This window comes from Ostrea edulis, chromosome 6 (genome assembly GCF_947568905.1).
Source record: "Ostrea edulis chromosome 6, xbOstEdul1.1, whole genome shotgun sequence".
NCBI classification, from domain to species: Eukaryota; Metazoa; Mollusca; class Bivalvia; order Ostreida; family Ostreidae; genus Ostrea; species Ostrea edulis.
The window spans coordinates 35902952-35926217 of NC_079169.1; the positions used below are offsets into that span (position 1 = coordinate 35902952).

General features: G+C 36.0%; 1 protein-coding gene across 17 annotated transcripts in view; it reads left to right on the forward strand.

Moving 5' to 3' along the window:
- Positions 1 to 23266, forward strand: part of LOC125683572 (uncharacterized) — a 45240-nt gene that overhangs the window by 11540 nt on the left and 10434 nt on the right. For 4 of the 17 annotated variants that reach the window (XM_048924854.2, XM_048924857.2, XM_048924860.2 and 1 more), the window contains exon 2: positions 1253 to 1372. The exons of 5 other annotated variants lie outside the window; for them this stretch is intronic. The gene's annotated coding sequence lies outside the window, so the exon portion shown is untranslated. Of the gene's footprint in view, positions 1 to 1089; positions 1157 to 1252; positions 1373 to 7506; positions 7658 to 15501; positions 15630 to 23266 lie in introns of those variants that run through there. 8 more of the 17 variants (XM_048924856.2, XM_056139441.1, XM_048924863.2 and 5 more) reach the window with 6 other exon arrangements.

The following is a 23266-nucleotide window of genomic DNA, read 5'->3' on the forward strand; positions in this document are numbered from 1 at the left end:
TGTTGCCTTCTTGTCAGTCCGAATGACTGGCTATCTAAAAATGTTTTCCACAACTCTGCAGTTACTGTAGTAATAATATATATTTATCACCCCTTTCACCCAATCTTTCCAATCATTGCCTTTCCTCAAGGCCGGCCAGGATGGTGCCGATTGTGGAATAACCAATGTACCCCTAGCCTTATCATTCTGTAATTTATTGATTGTTTTGCTTGGAGGCGGAACCAGCCAAATTTTTTCTTTGCCCCAAAATTGTTTGAACGCATCTATGACTGCTGTATTAGGACACCGCCATCTAGAATTGAATTGTGAACATTTTGCGTTGTAATTTGTGGCAAATCTGTCACATGTGCGTTTTCCCCAAATTTTGTCCATTTCGTTAAAAACTCTGATTTTTACGCTCCAATCGTCACTATCAAAACATCTACTTAAAAAATCTGCTTTTATATTGCTCTTTTTAGGAATCCAAACCGTATTCAACTGAATGTGTTTGCTTTCGCACTTCTTTTCTATTTCCAATGCAATTTTTTGTAAGTCGAGTTTTTTGCTACCCACTTCTAGGATTCTACTAACATTTTTGCTGTCTGTATGCCAGGTCACTTGTTGACCTTGAATACGTTGTCCTATGGTATACAAACTCCTATTGACCGCCTCTAATTCCCTCCACCTTGAGCTTTGACTAGATTCCTCACTAGCCCACCAACCCAAAACATCTGGTATTTCCAGATTATTTGCAAATGCACCAAAACCTGAATCTGAGGCATCACTAAACAAATTTACATCTGCCGAATGTTGGCCTTTTCTGATAACTTGACAGTTTAAACTTGTTACGTTTTTAACCCAAATATTTAGCTCTTGTAGGGCATGAGAATGTAAAAATAATAATAAAATTCCAGCTGATTCTATCCATAATATCTTGGTATAGGAATCGCGTGTGAAAACGCACCGCATTTCCTATAGTGGCTTCCATTGAAATGATTTGACCTACTATACTTGATATGCGTTTGACATGAAAACATGTGCACCCTTGTTGAACTTGTAACAGAACCTCTTTGATACTTTTAAAAAGCTTGTCAATCCTATTTGCTGTAGCTTTCAAGACACCTTGTTCTGTGTCCCAAATGTAACCTAGCCAGTAGCCATATGATATTTCTTTGAGGTACCCAGACACATTTTGACTCTGCAATAATGAAACCCAATTCTATAAGATTTTTTTAAACCAACTGGCTAAAAGAAAAAGATTGATTTATTTCAGATGCCCCTTCTAGACCGGCGTCCAAATACATGAGAATGGTAATTCCCAACGATCTCCAATATTGAACCACACTTCTCATAAGTTTGGTAAATATAAATGCTGCCAAAGAAATACCAAAAGGTAGAATATTAAAATACGAAAATATTTTGTTTTGCCATTCATTTTTCCATTCAAAACCTATAAATGTTTTGTGGTGATCAGAAACTTCAATATGATGGTATGCTGATTTTAAATCAAAACTGAAGAGAAAATCGCCCCCTTTTGAACATTTCTCTGGCGACCTTGACATCTTCCATTCTGAATACAAAATTATGAATATGACCGTTAATATGTCTACATTGTCACATATTTACAGTGATTTTCTTTTGTTGTTCAGGAATTGTATCTGGTTATCATCAACAGTGTTTTTTATCGCATGTGTGATAAAACGAGCTCCTCCCACCTTGTTATTGCATGGGCGGTACTAACATCAGAATTACACAATAGAAACAAGACAGGGATAATTCAGTTTTCGTGAAGTTACTTTTGCTGTTTCACGGGTATTAAAGCGTGCGCCGATCGATGTCTGGGGTCTTGAAACAGACGAGAAGTGTTATCTAACAAAAACATGTATACACATACCTGTGACCGTTTTTGCAGTCAGTAATGTTAAATAGTTCTCTAGCTCTCTCTTTCATTTTATAAAGAGTTTGCTAATGCAAGTCTTTAATCCTTTTACCACTTTAATATTTGTGTTATACAGCCACCAATATGTGATAGATACCGCCAGGGATAATCAGTTTTCGTTAAGTTAGTTTTGCTGTTTTACGGGTAAAGCGTGCGTCGATTGATGATGGGCTTTGAAGCAGACAGGAAGTGTTAAGTAATAGATATACACATACCTGTGACCGGTTTTTTTCCAGTCAGTAATGTTAAATAGTTCTCTCTCTCTCTCTCTCTCTCTCTCTCTCTCTCTCTCTCTCATTTTATAAAGAGTTTGCTAATGCAAGTCTTTAATCCTTTTCCTACTTTAATATTTGTGTTATACATGTTTTCTTAAAACATTTGTACAAATACATGTATAGAACTAGTAATCCTAATTGTTCGCGAACAATTAGAGGGCTTTCCACCTAAGATGATTTAAAAAGAGATATTTAAGAATATTTACGATGATGTTAAAAACTCAAAACGACCTTGAAAATAAAAATAATAGTTTTCACGATGATCTTGACCTTTGACATTGACCTCATTTTGAAGGTCAAAGGTCATCGGTCTTCATGCAAATGATCCCATGTCTCTATCTATATTAATATAAAAGCTATAAGGTTAAAAAAAAGTTAATCAAGACATTCAGGGGCAACAACTTTGTTTAGCGGTTTTCGGTTCCTTTCGGTTAGCTTCTCAATGCTAAAAGTACTATGAAAGACCTTGAAAATGAAAAAAAAACCAATAATTTTGATGATGACCTTGACCTTTGACATTGACCTCATTTTGAAGGTCAAAGGTCATCGGTCTCAATGCAAGTGGTCCCATGTCTCTATCTATATTAATATAAAAGTTACAGGCTTAGATAATGATATTGGAAACTTTCAGGGCAATAACTATGCTTAAGGGGTTTCGTATCCCTTTGATTATTTTTTCTTTACAAGAGGGTTTTACTGTGAATTCATTAGCGAAGGTTTCATGTCTCTACGACTTTCCGTTAAGTAGGAGTAGCGATAACAAGGTTTTCAATGCGAGTCTTCGAAATTCACAGAAGGGTCAAAGTTCAAAGTTATAATGCATACTATCAAAACCAATCAAGAAGTCAATACTTACCCATATATAATTTCAACCCTATCTTAAGCAGGAAAGAGAGTATAAAAAGTGCTATTTTTTCCTCTTTTCTGATGACCTTGACCTTGACCTCATTTTCAAGATCAAATGTCAAGTATCCTATTCCAGTTGGTCCCTTGTGTCTACGACAAACCGTTCTGAAGTTCGACATGATTTACGAATAAATCGCAAAACATAAAGAGGCATTAACTCCCTATAGGGGACACCGAATCCCTTCATTTGAAATTCTTCGCTTCTACTAATTACCCTCTATGCTTTAGAAAAGGTTTCATCTTCCTATCATTTACGGTTAAAAAGTAGAAGCGATAACAATGATTTCTGTGAAAGGTCCAATAACTCCGTAAGGGGTCAAAGTTCAATTAAGTTGGGTGAACTGTATTCGTTTCTCAAGAAGTACTATATGATGGACTATAAAGTTTTTCGATAAGTCTTAAGACGAACATTTTTTTTTGACGGCAGGAAAATAATAAACAGAACAATAACAATAGGACTTTCCACAGAAAGGTGGAAAGGCCTAATTAAATTCCTGAAAAATTATTTATGAAGCCACCAATATGTGATTGATACTGACAGGGATAATCAATTTTCGTTAAGTTAGTTTTGCTGTTTTACGGGTAAAGCGTAGTAAATTTTATATACACATGCATCGTCCGACGATGGTATATGGCAGTCAACCATTATATTGAATGTATGGTTCAATAAATGTAAAATGAGAAGCTTTTGAAATATGTGACAAGTTGGTTATCTTCTAGCATCCTCGTAAAATTCACATTACCAGAGAGATGGGCGGTCCTTCTCTCACTCGTGCGCGGAGGCACACGCGTGACAGAAAGACCGCCCATCTATTTGATAATGTGAATATTATTTGGATGCTAGAAGATAACCATTACATCTAAGACCAATCTAGGTTTATTCAAAGCGTTGAACGCTACTGTCAGAGGATTTACTACAAAAGGTTTATCGCTGACTTCTGTCACGCAGACCTTCTCAATGAGCTTTTGTATTTCTAAAGAAACTATGTGACAATTGTCCCTGGCTGATCTATTGTTGTTCAGATGAACACTTTCAGGTAAATTTTTGAAAGGTATCTTATACCCGTTCTCAATGACATCTAAAATATATTTATTTGCATTTATGTCATGCCATTTAGTCAAATGACTTTTCAATCGTCCAACTGGACTTACACTTTCGTCTACGTAACTTTCCTCTGATTTTGTTTATAATATTTGTTCCGTTTTCTCTGATTTGAAAACATTACTCTCTAAGTAATTATGACTTAACTTTGATCCTATATCTTTATTGGGGCATTCCTTGGCCCAATGTCCTGCAAATCTGCAATCGGAAGCAAGTGTCCGGCTTTTTATTGGACTCTGTCACGCTCGGCCTGGTTGTTGTCTCCGAAACACGTGCTAACTCGTGGATGGGTGGATATGGTGTGCTCCGTCTGCTGCTTCTCGCTTTCTTTTCTTCTTTCATCCTTTTTCCGCTCTGAACTCTGCTTTCATTATTCTTTTTTCATCCTCTTTATCGGACGCCAACTCGTGTTGAGTGTATTCTTGCACCGTGCGCCAACCGGCCTTGGAAGAGTCGGCTAACTTTATGAGTTTTTGTCGATTGTTTAATAGTTCTATACCTTCTGTGTAGCCAAGTGACAAGACTTTTGTCCGTTTCTTTAATTTATTATGCCAAAAGGCAGCAGTGATCTAAATAGAACAAAGTACAAATCAGTAAACAACAATTATGAACTAGTTCTAATTGTAACGGGGACCGTTACAGATGTTCCCCAAACCTCCCCCAATTAAAAAGTGATGTCCTTGTGAATCTATAGCAAAAAATCATTTTATTTTAGCCTTTAATTACATGTAGTACGTTCAATATGGTCATTTCAGTACCAAGAAATGAAAGAAAGCGTTGCACGTACATACACGCGCACGCGTGTATGATTCCCAATTTTTGTTGATGTCGTTCAACAGGCATTTGTATCATATACCCACAGTATGAATTTCATAACGTTTCCACCACATATAAGGAAGTTATAGCGATTTTAAAATCGTCCAATCAGAAATCAGCACACGTGCATGCACGTGATGAGCAGTAATTCTAACCACAGCAATTTGTAAGGAGTACCAAGATACATCTAAACCCCTAATATGAATAGAATTTGATGAAAAACAAAAACGTTATCGTCCTTTAAAAATTGAACATTTAAAAAACGTTGCACGCGCATGCGCGTGTGCGTTGGCATTTTTTGTTACACCAACATATAGATACACATATTGTCTACATATGCTGTGAATATCATCTCATTCGCTTCATAAATAAGATAGTTACAAACGTTTTAGCATTATCCAATCAAAATGAAGCGCACGTGCATGCGCGTGCAAATTGGTAATTTTGACCATGTAAATCAGTTAAGGGTCTCAATATCTACCTATGATATGAATTTCAAGCCATTTCAATGAACAACAAAAAAGTTAGACTGATTCCAAAGTTAGCGTACAAATTTTGTAATGCGCGTGCACGCGCATGCGTGCGCGTGCTGGCAAAATAACTATTATTTTTCATATGTACAAATGATGTACTATCATCCTATTTAGGTTTTATATCGCTTCCTTCAATATTCTGATTTTCCAATTTTTGTACCAAAATTGCAATGCACGTGCACGCGCGTGCATGCACGTGCAAACAAAATCACTATCACTATGCACATCTACAAACGCTATACTATCATCCTGGAAAGTTTCATATCGATCCCTTTTGTAGTTTCTGAGAACACTACCGGACAAAAAAGTACCGGAGAAAAAGAATAATAACTAGTTCTAATTGTAACGGGGACCGTTACATATGTTCCCCAAACATCCCCCAATTAAAAAGTGATGTCCTTGTGAATCTATAGCAAAAAATCATTTTATTTTAGCCTTTAATTACAAGTAGTACGTTCAAAATGGTAATTTCAGTACCAAAAAATGAAAGAAAGCGTTGCACGCGCATACACGCGCATGCGTGTACGATTCCGAATTTTTGTTGATGTCGTTCAACAGGCATTTGTATCATATACCCACAGTATGAATTTCGTAACCTTTCCACCACATATAAGGAAGTTATAGCGATTTTAAAATCGTCCAATCAGAATTCAGCACACGTGCATACACGTGCTGAGCAGTAATTCTAACCACAGCAATTTGTAAGGAGTACCAAGACACATCTAAATCCCTAATATCAATAGAATTTTATGAAAAACAAAAACGTTATCGTTCTTTAAATATTGAACATTTGAAAAACTTTGCACGCGCATGCGCGTGTGCGTTGGCATTTTTTGTTACACCAAAATATAGATACACATATTATCTACGTATGCTGTGAATATCATCTCATTCGCTTCATAAATAAGATAGTTACAGACGTTTTAGTACTATCCAATCAAAATGAAGCTCACGTGCATGCGCGTGCAAATTGGTAATTTTGACCATGCAAATCAGTTAAGGGTCTCAATATCTACTTATGATATGAATATCAAGCCATTTCAATGAAGAACAAAAAAGTTAGACTGATTCCAAAGTTAGAGTACAAATTTTGTAATGCACGTGTACGCGCATGCGTGCGCGTGCAGACAAAATAAATATCATTTTTGATATCTACAAATGATATACTACCATCATATTTAGGTTTCATATCGATCCCTTTAATATTCTGATTTTCCATTTTTTGTACCAAAATTGCAGTGCACGTGCGCGCGCGTGCATGCACGTGCAAACAAAATGACTATCACTATGCACATCTACAAACGCTATACTATCATCCTGGAAAGTTTCATATCGATCCCTTTTGTAGTTTCTGAGAACACTACCGGACAAAAAAGTACCGGAGAAAAAGAATAATAATAATAACTAGTGATCCTAATTGTTCGCGAACAATTAGAGGGCTTCCCACCTTCTAGCGGTTTTTCAGTAGTGTTGAAATGCTAAAAGCCCCCCCCCCCTACCCCACCCCACCCTCACCAAAAAAAAAAAAAAAAAAAAAATGGATTTGGCTAGAAAAGAAATTCAAATTTGCCGCCTAAATTTGAGTGTTGAGGTGTGTTCAATGCTTGGTTTCGCATTAAGTACCCGTCAAATTTGAGGGAGAAAAGGGGTGTGGGTGTTGGGTAGCCAGCACATATGCACATATCAGGTAAAAGTGTAATAGGACTTGTGCAGGTGTTTGGGGTGACTTTAGACCTGTTAGATAGGATATTTGGAGGTGCAAAGAAACCGGATGTGCCATTTTCCTAGATTGTAGTAACTGCTGGTGCATGCTGGGAGTCTATAAAAGCCTCATGTTGTCAGATGTTGTGAAGATGCACTGGATTTGACCGTGTGTGTTGTGGATTGTGGAATTGAATATACAGTTTGTAATGGCTCATCCTATGTGTTCTAATTCACGGAGACAATGTCTTTCAGTCATTTCACCCAAGGAGGCATGCGTATATACGGATTTATAGGCTTTGACAACAAACAACCAAAATGGCGGCCGGTGAATTAGAAAGTGTCTGAGTGCATGTAGGATATCTGAACGGAGAATAGGAGTACTGCATCCCATCTGATCCTGCAGGTAAGTGTTTATTTGTTTACAATGACAGTCAGGGTGGAATGTCAATGAGTTCAACTGTCAAGTAAAGTTGCATCATCATTATAAAAAAAACAAACTTAGTCTTTATGTTGATGCAGGCAGACAATTGAATCTGGCCTATGTCTTTTCATGAATGTAAATGGAATTCATGTTTGATTGACAAGACAGTCAAGAAATGGAAGAAGTGGGTGTAGGTCAGATGTGTAGGTGTAGGTCAGATTAGCTAGAATCCTGTAATTGTTGCATGGCATGAGACCGGTCAAAATAGTGTATTGAAACAGCTGATCACAATCAGATCACTTGAAGGGTGGGGGATTTCTTCCTTGGGGACGACAGGCGTGATGGGTGGGTTGGCCTTACTCGTGGAGACTGGCCCCTGGATGCGTGACCTTGACATTTGACCTTGACCCACTTTCAAGGTCAAACCTCAAAAACCCATGGGGGGGAGAAAGTGTGACCTTGACCTTTGACCTTGACCTCATTTTGAAGGTCAGAGAGGTCACGGGGCTTCGTTTAAGTGGTCCCGCATCCCTATCTACATCCGTGAAGAAGTTGTGGGCTCGAACGACGACGTCGGAGACTTTCGGGGGCGAGAACCGTGCTTCGGGGTTCTCGGTTTCCCCCGGTCAACTTCTCTGTGCGAGAGTGTTTCATCTGGAATTCGTCGGCGAAGGTCTCGCCTCTCCACGACTTGCGGTCTAGTGGGAGTAGCGATAACGGGGTTTTCGACGTTAAGTCGCCGCCTTTCGCAGAGCGGTCAAAGTTCAGAGTTGTAATTCAGGATTCCGAGACCGGTCCAGAATTCCATGCTGACCCATGTGATATTTCGATGCTATCTGAAGCGGGAAAGAGCGTATAAAAAGTGCCATTTTCTGGCCATTCTGGATGACCTTGACCTTTGACCTTGACCTACTTTTTCAAGGTCAAGGTCACCCAACCCGTCCCAGTGGGTTCCGTCTCTCTACGACGAAGACTTTAGGAGTCGTCAATTTGTAGGGGACAAATCGCAAAACATGAGGGGGCATTAACTCCCTTTAGGGGACACCGAATCCCTTCATTTGAAATTCTTCGCTTCTACTCATTGACCTCTATGCTTCAGCAAAGGTTTCATCCTCCTATCCTTTACGGTTAAAAAGGAGTAGCGATAACAATGATTTCTGCTAACAGGTCCGATAACTCTGTAAGGGGTCAAAGTTCCATGACGCAGGGTGAAATGTATTCGTTTCTCAAGAAGTGTTCTAGGATGGACTCTAAAGTTTTTCGATAAGTCTTAAGACGAAAATTTTTTTTGACGGCAGGAAAATAATAATAATAATAATAAACAGAACAATAACAATAGGACTTTCCACAGAAAGGTGGAAAGCCCTAATAATAAGAAACAGAGTAAAAACAATATGTTCCCAAACTTTGTTTGGGGAACATAATAATAATAAGAAGAAGAAACAGAGTAAAAACAATATGTTCCCAAACTTTGTTTGGGGAACATAATTATGTACAAAGGTATATCGAATGATGGTTGGTTGGTGATGTAATAAAGTAACCTAATACATGTAGTATATTTAAGTAATGTGTGCACACAACCTTTGGTCAAACCACTCAACACTAGAGTCATATGCAAGTATATATAGCGAGAGTAACACTAAATATAACACATGCTACTATTATGTACTCATGATAAAGTGTAAACACCAATACACTCAAACTAGTCAACTTAAAGCTGACATGAATTGATAAATACGTACACCTTTTTCATCTTATCCGCCATATTTCTCTCAGGTAGCCTAATTTACTCTACCCGTATATACCCCAAATGGGATTGTCACACCTGAGTGATTTTTCTAGGTGGACTCGACCAGTGCACACCTCCGATAGTAATATATAGGGAAATGCGAAACAAATAAAATCACATTTGAAAACATTATACTTTGCTCAAAATTACAAAATATTTATTGTATACCAATGCAACATTCCGAAAGTTTAGATAATTTAGAAAAAAAAAATGCAAAAAAAAAAAAAAAAAGCTTTTCTTGCATACTTGCAAGTGTAAGCAAGTATTTGCAGTTTCTTATGAAATAAATGCGGAGAAATCATTTGCCAATTACATACTGATAGAATGGAATAAGCAAAGAGCATAAAATATATTATTTATATCAATTCTTGCAAAATACAGGTCCATGCCATATGCATAATATGTAATGCACATGGCATATTCGCCACAAAAAACACCGTATCAAATACGGACGTCTATTCAACAGGTATCGGAGATGTGCACTTACCGAAAATATTAGATTCTCTTTATTCTGATAAATCCACGAAACAAAATGATAAACTCCATTTGTATCTCGTTAGAACTTTACAACACGTTGTCATTCCATTATGCAGACTGCGACACACTTCACCCGTGCCAAATAGGGTGTCTTCAATCAGGGGAGATGTCAGAGTCGAAAATTTTTCCTTTATTGAATGCTTGTCTGGTCGAGGTTTTGCAGTTTATAGAAATCGGGAATCTAATCATATACACTGAGCATCTGGTTGGATATATTGCCTGCTCAATTCAAAATTTATCGATGATCATATACAAATTTGGATATACAAATAAGGGAATTATGATCGAAAATATACATCTGTTTAAAAATGCGGGTATTACATTTTCAATCCATAATAAACAGTTGATTACACAAAGACACATATAAAAGGAAATGTATAAACGAAAATATAGTTTTATTGTTTCATTGGGAACCACATAATTATTTACGGTCTCTGTATGTCCATATTCATTGATTGAACAGGAGAGAGAGAGAGAGAGAGAGAGAGAGAGAGAGAGAGAGAGAGAGAGAGAGAGACTGTCCTACTTCGATGTACAATATCATTTCACAGAAGAAAAGAAAATTGATCACTGATATAATGGTAAGCTTACAAGCATAAAAAAAGTCCAGCTATATAAAAAAATTTTATTGACAATATATTAAAAACTTACAGGAGTTGATGCTTATAATTGAATTCATTACAAATTTAATATATATATATATATATATATATATATATATATATATATATATATATATATACCAGTTTAAACTGCATGTAGAAAATACTGACTTTGTATGTTAGAATAACGGGAAAAAGTAAATTATCAAAAAAGTGGGGAGAGCAGACCAGCCCAGCCTCCCTGCCCACCCCAACCCCTTGTATACGTGCCTGAAACAACACATCAATTCGTGTTGAAAGAAAGGAGCATATCTGCATTTCATTAAATTCCAAAGGAGCTCGAATTTATGTGTTCCCCTATTAATTATTTTGTATGAAAGATTCGTTCCCGAATTTAGAATCATGCTTTCAGTCAGAGCAGAAATGAATTAATTTTGAAGTACACCTAGTTTGAATGCAAATGTGGGGTTCCTTCTTTTAATTTCATCAGACTCATTAGAACCCCCTCCCCCAAACTATGCAGCTTTGTTTTTATTGATATCTAAATCGGCATATGAATCCGGATACAAATTATGTTTTTTCGTGATCATATAGATATCGATACTAGAAAATGTTTATACTCTTGCCTTTTGCATATCCTACTAATGCATTACAGTAGATTGACACTGTATCATATCAAATAAAACCTCAACACGAATTTTACTGATTTATGAATACTAACATCTTATCGAATACATTTGGATATGAAATTTCGACGTACAGCGGTATGTCTATTTTCAGAATATATCCATTGCGCCAGATTTATGAAATGAAAATAATCATTATGGCATGTTACAGAAAAGTTAAAGCACACATGCTATAGTCCTGCAATGCATGCATGCGATTTTTGTGAATACATGTATTTATGTATTCGTGAATGAAGTTCCTAGCTTAAAACTATCTTGGCCTTTATGCATTTTGTTTTGTGATTTTGGTTTACCATTCCTTACACTGTGTAAATGAAGGAAAACTTGGTAAAGGGTGCAATTCTACACCATACAATTAGTATGCATGCATGTGTTGAAGAGTAAAATGTACATGTAATAACCAGACATGTATCGTCATTTTTCATGGGGGGGGGGGGGGGGGGGGTACAACAGGATGAAAAAAATGAAAAATTGGATTCTTCAAAATTTCTTGCCATTCAAAATAATAATTAAAAAAGATGAACGAAAACAGCAATAAAATAAAACAAATCCGATGTTCAAAGTCCTAAAGTGGGGGTGAAGGGTTAAAAGAGTCTTTTACTTTGACTGCCTCAATAATTCCCCCCTACACTTCATTTTCTTCCATCGTTGGGGGTGGGATGGGGTGGTTAGAGTCCTCTACTATGAGTGCCTCATAATATCTTCATTTTCTTAATTGGTGGTGGTGTGTGTCTTCTACTATTATATCAGAACTTTCAAGCTGGGGTCAAGTTTGGGGGGGGGGGGGGGGGGGGTTATCACCCAATATATTTTTTACTTGCATTACAAAATAACGGCCTCTCACTTCTGTCGGCGCGGGTTCGAAACCCGCTCGCGCCGGTAAGTGAGAAAGTTTTCCAGTTTACTTTCGGAAGGTCGGTGGTCTCTTCCCAGGTACATTGTATCTGGTTTCTCTCTTCCACCAACAAAAACTGGGTGCCACCAGATAACTGAAAAATTGTTGAGTGTGGCGGAAAACATTAGGGGGAAAAATGGATATTGTTATCAAAAGTGGGGGACAGACACTCTTGTCCCCTCCCCTTGATTCTAAGTACTTTGTACTTGACCTTTGTATTTGGGAGAGGGCCTACATAGGCTATGCCTGTTGCCCAATCCTGTTGAGCTTCTCAATAAAATATGTTTAAATAAAAAAAAATTCTATGTGCTTGATAACTACGCATATGATAAACTCTCAATTATTACATTTTACATTACTACAATTTGCGTCGAGTTCAACGCAGAATGTAATAAAGCAAAATGGCATAGATATATAAGATCTATTGAGCGCCGAATTAGCATAAAATGAAGTAATTGAAAATAACATTATTTAAAGATATGTTTAATTTTTAATTATTGCGTGCTTTAAATGAATCAAATAAATCTGTATTATCAATTAATGAGAGCAATATTGAGTTACTGTTCTCTTATATTGAATTAACGATATCATTTGTCTTAAAGGTCATAGGAGACGATTTTCAAAAAAAATTTGTTTTGCACGAAAATGTGTTCTTCTTTAATTGCTTAACATATATAAAGAAGTCATTAAGAAAAAATCGTAAGGTAACAGGCGCTACAGACCGTCAAATGTTGCCGTGGTGTGAAGTATCAAAATAGTAAGATGACTTATCTCCCTTGCTTGATGACGTCAAAAGAGACCAGCCTGACGCAAATGTGTATTTGTTTATACTAACAACTGCGGGTTTTAGCCGTCAAAATGTTCAATGTGCTTACATTCAACTGTAATGTAGCAAGTCAGGTATTTCTATATACTTTTGTCTAAATGATCCAACGTTCAGAAAGACTTGGGTGTGAAATCTACACCGAGAACACAGAACTCGAAGTTGTTTGACAATCATTTTACGCGATTACATGGGTTGATGAGGATCAGTTTCGTTATTGTATTCATTCTACTTTGGCAAAAACTAATGGGTTTATGAAATTAAATCTTCGACCAGATGCAGTTCTTACTATTTTCGACTAGGCTACAAACCAACGGCAAGCAAGACGAGAAAATCGTGCAAAACGTTGACTGTACTGTAGGCCTATATAATGACGGTAGACTACATGTACACTGTAGTACAGATATTCATAATTTAGTATAAACATGATCTGATTTGTTTAGAAATGAAATTTGACTATGAAATAGTTATATGAAGCTTTTCTGATCAGAATTTTTCTCTCTGAATACATAAGTAAATAAATTGAAGGTGAATAGGTCTAACTTTATATGTTGAAAGTTGCATTATCAGACACCCCCCCCCCCCCCCCCCCCTCTTTTCTGTTTGAAAAAGAATGTTCAAAGCAAATGGTGGAGCATATTGAAATTACAAGTTTTTATACCAGGTGAAATAAACCAATTTTTACGGTCATGCAAGAGTTGGGGGATGATTTTTTTTCTTTAAATGAAGCACTAATTTGCACGTTGGTTTCCTTATTAGGGTAAAAAATTTAAACAAAAAATAACGTTAAAGGCCGACGATTTTGAACAACCGGTCGGTTGAATGAATCAACATGTAAGAATTAAAGCTCGATAAATTTATTTTGTATAAATGAGAACGTGAGTCATTGATAAATTAGGCAGATTATTCTTTTTTCTACGTTTTCTTGTATCCATTTGACTGCCTTCGTCGGATATCCTGTGTCCGACGATGTATGACAGCCAAACATACAGTTTCCGACGGGAGTTCCTGCATACTGTGCAGATTTTCTGGCTATGTACAACTTATGAACCGATCATCGTCCCACACCCCACGATGACTCAACATATTCCAAAATTGTTTAGAAAGTTTTATTCTGTTTGAATTAGTTTTTCTGGACTGCACACCAGAAATTCTTTGGCTACCTAAAGTTGTCTGTGTGACTCGTCCATAACGCATGGCCTACAAAAACAATCAGGACATTCGGTTTTTCGACAGTTCCTTCAATAACTGGTCCAGACGAAGAAATCGTTCTTCCTCTGGCTTCCAGTTCCAACCATTATACGCAAGAAAGAGCCCTTATAGCGGCTAATGTGATGGTAAATTATTCTTCATATAGGCCCTAATGTCGCAAATTTTATTGTAAAAGAATGTTGAAGCCATTTATATTTGTTAGATTCACCTGTTAAACTAAATAGCTGTACACGATACTTGTATAAAACTCCTATGAAAATAAATTAAAAAAACGACGCTCACGATGTGTGTAAAGGAAATTTCGATCTGGCTATAAAATATATCCGAGTCAGGGTGGAACTTGGGCACATAAAACCAAAGGGGGATGAGAGGGTGCCCACCTTTTTTGTCAGTCAACCTTCACCCCCCCCCCCCCTTGGAAAAAAAAAGATGATGCGTCGCTGTGTCTGCATGGGGTTAGAAAGCGCAAGAATAACTATCTATACATGTATTTCTCTTATTGTCATCAGAGAATGTACTCTGAAATTATCATACATTTATCATTAACCAGTCAGTATTGTTTCAACCGATTCGAAATAAATAGGATCTTGATCGATCTTCTTGTTCGTCCTCCGATGAAAAATCGTAGATGTGGCTGGCATTTGCATTAATTATGAGTTCAAAGTGATATCCTTGTATAACAAACTATGGTTCCCCATTCAAAAACTCCTCCAGTTGCGAATAAATCGTCTATGGATGTGCCTTTGTTTTGATTCGCAAATCTGAGTGTGGTCTCTTATGACGTCACAAATTCAGGAAATCAGGAACGATAATCGGGTAACAATTTTCTATTCCGACTACCTTTGCACTTCAATTTCTTCGAGTTAATATTGTTTTTAATCTTAAAAAAGTATTTTTATGAGGAGTCTATGAAACAAAGTTGATAATTATGGAGAGAAAACGTATTGTTAAAGACCGTCTCCTACGACCTTTAATAAGAGCGCGATTATTACAAGATCATCGTTTGAATCTCTCTCTCTCTCTCTCTCTCTCTCTCTCTCTCCATACACTCATGCAGTGTTGTATATGCAAATTATCTATGCACAAAGGATTTATGTACCTAAATGATATCCTGATTTATAAATCTGCAATACTCTGATAAGTAAATCATACAGTATAAGGATTCATGCACAATACAGGGTAACTATTCTACTCTGATACTTCCCCTGATTGAAGATAGCTGATGGGCACGGGCTAAGTGTGTCGCAGTCTGTACAATGGACAATGTTGTTTACTGTTGGAATACAAATGGAGTGTATCGTTTTGTTTCATGGATTATGCTAATAAAGGGAGTTTTACTACTACTTTGAGTATTTCGACAAGTGTACACGTACATCCTCGGTCCTTTACAGATATTACGAGTAGACCCAGGTAAATAGTCATCCGCATTCGATGCTTTTTCATGACGAGCGTACATGACCATGTCTTCTTTATACGTACAGTAGCATTTATGTATTTGCATTTAGCTTGAAGTAAGTGTGAATGGTATAGATTTTATACCCTTTGCTTATTCCGTTTCATCAATAGATCTAGATAATAGATGAAATATTTCTCTTCGTTTTTGTATAGTTTTGACATATTTATTGCAAATGTACGCACATTCACGTAAAGAAAAGGCATTCTATATTTATTTATCCAAAGCTTTTAGAATGATTTACTACTGTACGATATGTTTATTGTAATTTTGAGCACTGCATGGTGTTTCAAAACGTGATTTCATTTCTTCTTGATGTCCTATAAATTAGTATCGGAGATGTACGTGTTACCTGTCGAAGCTACCCGCACAGGTAAATCGAAGACACTGATGTGAAATGAAGCGTAGCAAAACTCGTCCCCTTATATACCATGCGAACCCTGATACATATAACAATAGAATATCCAACTAATATGGCGGATTAGCAAAGAAATATGGCGGACATAAAGAATTATACTATATTTATTAATTCATGTCAGCTTTAACATGACACAGATACTGACTCTTATGATATACAATCGTCCTAAGACCTAACTTGACTGTTTCAAATCAATAATAGAGGGCGAAGCCCTCTCACGGCCCGAGGGGCTGTGAGAGCGGAGCTCTCCCTATAGGTAACACGTATATACATGTTTAAAAGGAAAATATAGGAAAACAATGAAAAATTAAACCATACCTATGGAACTTGAAAAGTTTGGTACCAATGGCGTCGATTAGAATATTAGCGCGTGGACATGTATTCCTCCATTTTGTATCTCGTCTACCCTAGTTCACGTCGTTCTGAGATGTTGCACATAAAATTCGTAAAAGCATGTAAATCTTATTTTCTTAATCATATATAATCACTCCACGATTAACGCCATGTTTTTTGTTGTTGTTCAAACGCTATGTTTGTAAATTTGTTAAATAACGACGCTGAATATGACGTCACAATGTACTGTTTACATCAATTGCATTATATTTCCCGCGTTCAATATATATATAGGCGGATCAAATATCCAAAATTTGGATGCTTTGATACAGCTCCGTCCTCGTGCTAACTTCGGGTTGTTTTCGTTCTGTTTTGGATATAGATACTAATGCCAAAATTTGTTTGCTTCGCCCTCAAACACGGTCACGCCGTAAAACATATTATACATAGTCGCTACCAACAAGCAGACCTCTACATGTATACAGCCAAGAAAAGTAATAGACTTATCCATCAACATAATCACCATCAAACTGATATATCATATGGGGGTCACAAGTCAATGTTTACAAGACAAGTTACTCCCTTATTAAGAACAAAGATTACATAAAAATGTAATGAAGATCATAAGTATTTACATTTTGTGAAGTCTTATTCATGCAGTTAATGCATTCAATTACCTCTTATGGTGTTCAAATGAAAACAACTAATCGGTAAACAAACAAACAGGTAACTGATATCGCCCACTAAAATCAGAACCTCGACCTAATTCCGAACTGAGGAAACAATCGTTCCGGAATACTACATACAAAATTCCACGAGGTTGTTTCCATTACATTGCAACTCAAAATAAAGTTGTGACATTGACATTCATATCGTTATGCATAACTATAGCTGAAAGGTAAATTATATAATTGCCTACTTCATTGTCCTATCAATTCTGTCAACATAAATAATATTTCGGGAAATTAGTTCACCGAATACACAACTCGGGACGAAATCATGGAATTCAATTAAATGCACATACAATTATCATAATTTACATTATTGCAGACTAAGTAACAAGTAGCAAATGTACATAATATACACACCTGTATAACAGCAAAGGTTCTTAATAGTATAACATGGTATAAAGAAAAAGGCAGAGTAGCGGTGTGGTCTATGCTGCAGCGTAAAGTAAGGATGACGTCAGCCCTCGTCTGCACTATAACTACATCCGAAAAGTACCAAGACAATCACGTTCTGACAAAATTGGAAATTAATATAAAAATAATCAATTTGCACTTGTCTACATCTGTAACAGAGCCAAATGCTGCTTTTGCTTCCCCTTCTGTAATGTTGTTTTTTGCGCTCGTCATTTTGTCTTTAACAGAATTGTTGAATTTAAATTGGGCCTCATTCCCTTTTTTCTTGAAAACCAAAGAACTGTCGTTCGCTGTGAGTGGTTTGGAAAGCTGCTGCTCGTGCTGAACTTTTTGCTGCTTCGTTATCTTCTCTTCGAAAGATTGAATTTTGGAGTCTATAATTTCAGACATTTGTTTAACCAAGTCTTCAGGAGATAAAGCCATGTTGCCCGAAAATAAGGTGCGTCTGACACCGTGAAAGCGCTGACTTAGAATGACTATTGTTAACCTACTCTACCTTGATATCTCCATAACTCTATCAGATTGGTCGTCCTATGATCACACTGCGTATCATTACACCAATACATTCGAACACGCTTCTATCATACAATGTTTTCCCGCTATTCTGCGAAACGCGGGAAAACTTTGTTTTTGTACGTACAGTAATATGGAGCGCCAAATTAACATAAACTCAAATAATTGAAGATATCTTCAATTATTTGAAGATATCATCAATTCAATTATTGCTCTCTTTAATTGAATTAATGTGCGCATTAAATCAATTATTGCTCTCATCAAATGAATTAATGCGCGCTTCAATTCAATTATTGCTCTCATCAATTGAATTAATGCGCGCATCAATTGAATTAATGAGAGCAATAATTGATTTAATGCGCGCATTAATTCAATTATTGCTCTCTTCAATTCAATTGATGCGCGTATTAATTCAATTAATGAGAGCAGTAATAGATTTGATGCGCGCATTAATTCAATCATTGCTCTCTTCAATTCATTTGATGAGATCATCAATTTAGTAGAAATATTGCTCGCAATAATTAATTTAGAGCTCAGTATAAATAATTTGATGATCTCTTTAATTCAATTGAAGATATCTTTAAATCATTTACAATGCTTTTGTATAAGGAATTAATGCGCGCATCAATTCTTTTAAAGAGAGCAACAATTCAATTAAAGAGATCATTAATTCAATTGTGGATATGTTGAATTGAAGATAACTTTAATTATATAGTTGCTCTCTCTAAAAGAATTATTGCTCTCTTCAAATGAATTAAAGATATCATTAATTCAATTGAAGAGAGCAATAATTGAATTAATGCGCGCATTAAATCAATTATTGTTCTCATCAAATGAATTAATGTGCGCATCAATTCAATTATTGCTCTCATCAATTGATTTAATGCGCGCATTATATCAATTATTGCTCTCTTCAATTGAATTGTAGCGCGCATCAATTCAATTGTTGATATCATTAATTCATTTGAAGAGATAATTAATTCAATTAAAGCGCGGATCATTTCAGCTGAAGACTTAATGCTATCATCAATTCAATTAATGCTCGCAATAATTCAGAATTAAAGATATCATTAATTATTTGAAGAGATCTTTAATCCAATTGTTGCGCGCATCAAATGAATTGAAGATATCTTCAATTTTTGTAGTTTATGTTAATTTGGCGCTCCATACAGTATGGATCATGGGTATTGTAATGTAATTTTCTTTTTCTGTCCGGACATGACCTTCACTGATGTTTTGATTAAAACGTTTCGGAATGTACGTAGTTACAGTGTACACGTACATGTCGTTAACACTCACATCGCATGGTAGTCCGAAAAATCTGACGTTTTCCTGGCTTTTTTAATGATTTTGATATTTACCGTGCCAGGAAAACGTCAGAACCGGCGCCATTACGTAAACTGGAAATTTGCCGCCACCAATCAGGCCGATTTTAAATACTTGCGAGCCGAATTTAATGTTAAACTCATAATTAATCAATAAAATGATGCTTCTTGTACTTACTAATATCCATTAAAAGAAAATATCACTTCAGAATTCGATAACAGAAGCACGCAATTGTAGTCAACCGAATTTTCGCTGTCATTTGAGCGAACGAGTCACGTGACTCAAAACAGCTCGACAGTTTGTTAAAATGTTTTCATGAGGCTGTTTATGTGATTAAAGTACCCATAAAATCGATATTAGGTGGTGACATAATTTTATATTTTCATCTATTGTGACGTCATGTCAGTGTTCATGTGACGTAGGCTATATCGATATGCGGTGAAGTATGAAGCGCGAGCTTCGAGGACTTACGTACTAAGGCTAGAATGTGCTACACGGGCAGATGAAAACGAATGTGCTACACGGGCAGATGAAAACAAGCGGTATTCTCGCGAGATTATACATACTTGGATGAAATGTCAAACGATAATATATTTCCAGAATAATTCAAATTCGAAAAATTAGTCTTAATAAAATGTTTTCTAATAGATATAAAATACCTTACATATCCAATTACATGACGAATTTTGCTAGGTACAATTGAAATGAAATTACACGGTATTTTGGTAGGCTATATCAGAAACATATATATTATTTCTTCAATCTAGGACCGCTAATATTGACTAAATCAAAATAATTTTTTCATGACAATATGCAGGAAAGTTGCCAGAAATTTGACTGAACTTTATTTGTATTGCACATAAGAATGATAAGAGCATTAGACACATAACGTGGGTTTTTTTCTGAAGGGAAGGGGTCAGAGGATAACTCGTCTAAATTTCTTTACAATCAAACGAAAATATAAATGGGACCAGAAAATCCATAAAAGATGTTCTCTATTCCAAACTTCAACAGCATACATGTAAATAAGGGGGCGGCTTTGTCCTACAATGCAATATAAGAGGGGGGGGGTGTCAGCCAGTATATCTTAATTTGCATGGAATGATAACTTACTATGCATGTGAATATAACGGAAAATCAATTTTATAAAAATCAAAAGTGTCCCGTGTCTGATTTAACGCGCCTGAGAGTAAAGGATATCAAATTGGAATGAGACGGTGGTAAAATGGCTTACTTTTAAGACCGGTGGTATGGTATGTATCAATATCTCACCAGAGCTCACAGAAAGTAGAACTGATTTCAGAATGACTTATGTAGGTGATCGGTGGGGAAATAACATATTTTGGTGATATTACTGGTTCTACACGGCGAGTATATATTTTGTAGACAGTGGAGGGGTGGGGGTATGTACACAAGATCTGTACACGCTATCCACACTTAATAATTGGTTTTATATATAGCTTTCTCCAGCTGCTCAAAGCGCTTTACAATGCATTATTACCCCGGCAGACCTTATATCAATGTAGAGCTTTCTCAGCTTCCTGGGAAGCATACAGTGTCTGTGCATTATGCAACCACTAGTGTTTGTACAGCTTTATAAGACACATGAAAGACCGCATGGAAGATAATGGCAGGGATGTCACTAAGGATTAACAAGCTCCACTTTTAATTTGGTGCCTTTGTGCATCAAATAAAGTATTTCTCATCTCCTACAAAATCTTTAAAAAGGAACACTTTAACAAGAGATGGCAGATGTCTCTCATTATTCATGGAAATAATTGTCATTAACACTGTATTCTTTCAGCCCCTTAACTGGCCCTGTGAAATGCAGAACCACATGTCCTCTATCCTTACCCTTGGTGACTAGGTACACAGACTTCTGAATAGCAGTTGACCTTTGCTGTTCACTACAACAGCCTTTTTAACACAACTTTCAAGAAATGCAATAAAATAGGAAAGTCTAACAGATTGAAACACACAAGAGTCTATATACTGTAATCATGATTGTATGTTTGTTTATAAGGAACTCCTTGGGAGAAATTAAAAATATTTTTAATATTCATAATCAAGATTCCTTTTTAGCCAATATTCTTTCAAGCTAAACAAGGTTATTATGATATGCATTGAAGATAGTTATTCTTAAAGGGGCATTAGCTGTCATTTTGTTACCAAAAATATTGAATTGAATGAAAATTGCTCCATATCATACATGTATATATGAGTAATAATACCAGTATTTAATTATTTCAAACACCCTTTAACCTCAAAACAGGCACATGAATATGTATGAATATCACATGAATTTTGGTAACTAAATAATTATTGTCTTGCAAGACAATAATTCTTCCTTATGTATTTCTGTCCACTAAAAGTGGCTATCTAACGTTGTTTTATTAGGTTTCTCTTGTTTTTGCACAACATAAATGTCTTTATTAGGCATTAATATATATTCCTATGCCATTGAGAGATTTTGAATAAAAAGGTTGTCATCACTTTCACAGCTATAATGCCCCTTTGACAAACTACATAGCATATCATAATTAACTTGCTGTAAATGACTATGTAACTCTAGGTTAAGGGAATTTGATACCACAGTGCAGAATATTATATTGTAAAATGTACAAATGTGCAGCCTTGAAATTTACTAAAGATAACAATAATATGATTTCACAAAGTGTATTAATCAGTAATTGACAGTATCACTTATACCATTCATAAATGTATATTCCATCAACATAATGCATTAAGTACTATATCTTGTGAAGGATTATTTTTCAACTCCATGTTTTAATGAATTACATTCAAGGGCAACTCTTCTAGACACATATTCTGTTCTGAACACATTTTCTTCCATAGTCATAAGATATACATCATCATTTAAACTAATGTGTTAACATGTGCATATACCATAGGAAAATATTCCACACACATCATAACCTATTATCCAATGTGGAAATGTACACGGACTCCATAGTATAGATATTGTATGTCTAAAAATACCATTCTAATAAATCAGACTCATTTGCTCCCTTTGAACAAATTAATCATATACCAGGCACTATAACTGTGAGCATAAAACACAATATCACTTGATAGAGTAACCTTGAGCTAACATTGACACAAAAGCAGGAATCACAACATTACTTTTCAGTGAATATAAGAAGACTCCATCCTTAAGGTGATTACTTACATTTTCAAAGATATGTACAGACTAGAGAATAATAGTGGTGTATCAAAGTTTGAAATCAAACACTTTTAAATATATATACATTGTCAAGTATATATTTAATGCAACATTATCAATTAACCAAACATCACACTGTTACACAATTTTTTTCTCTTTATGTTCATTTGAGATACTAATAAGTACAATGTCAGCTACAGTACGAGTTGAGGATTTTTCTCTCAAGTTTTTCATAGCAAAATCACGATGGTATGTAAATCTATTCAAATATATAGGGTCTTAGTACAGTTTCCAGCACATCCATTCATATTCCTGGTCATTCTATCTCCAACAATCTAGACATTACTTAGTTCTCTCCATGCCAAAACACACAGGGCCAGGACTCTCTCCAATCCACTCTTCTATTGCTACCATCTTGATCTCATTCCAGTTTCCCCATTCTGCAATCTTTCCTTCTGCTTCTACTGTTCCTCTCCAGGTTGTTTTCAGTCTCTTTAATGCCCTCTTTCCTTCTCGTGTTCAACCTAACGCCATCTCACTGTCATTGTCACCTCCCCTTCATAGCACCTGTCCTATCAAATTCCATCACCGTCTCCTCAGCCCTCAGCTCATTGTTTATTGCATTCATGTCAGCCCTGTCTGCCACTTCCCTGTTTTTCATCATTTTCTGCCACTTTA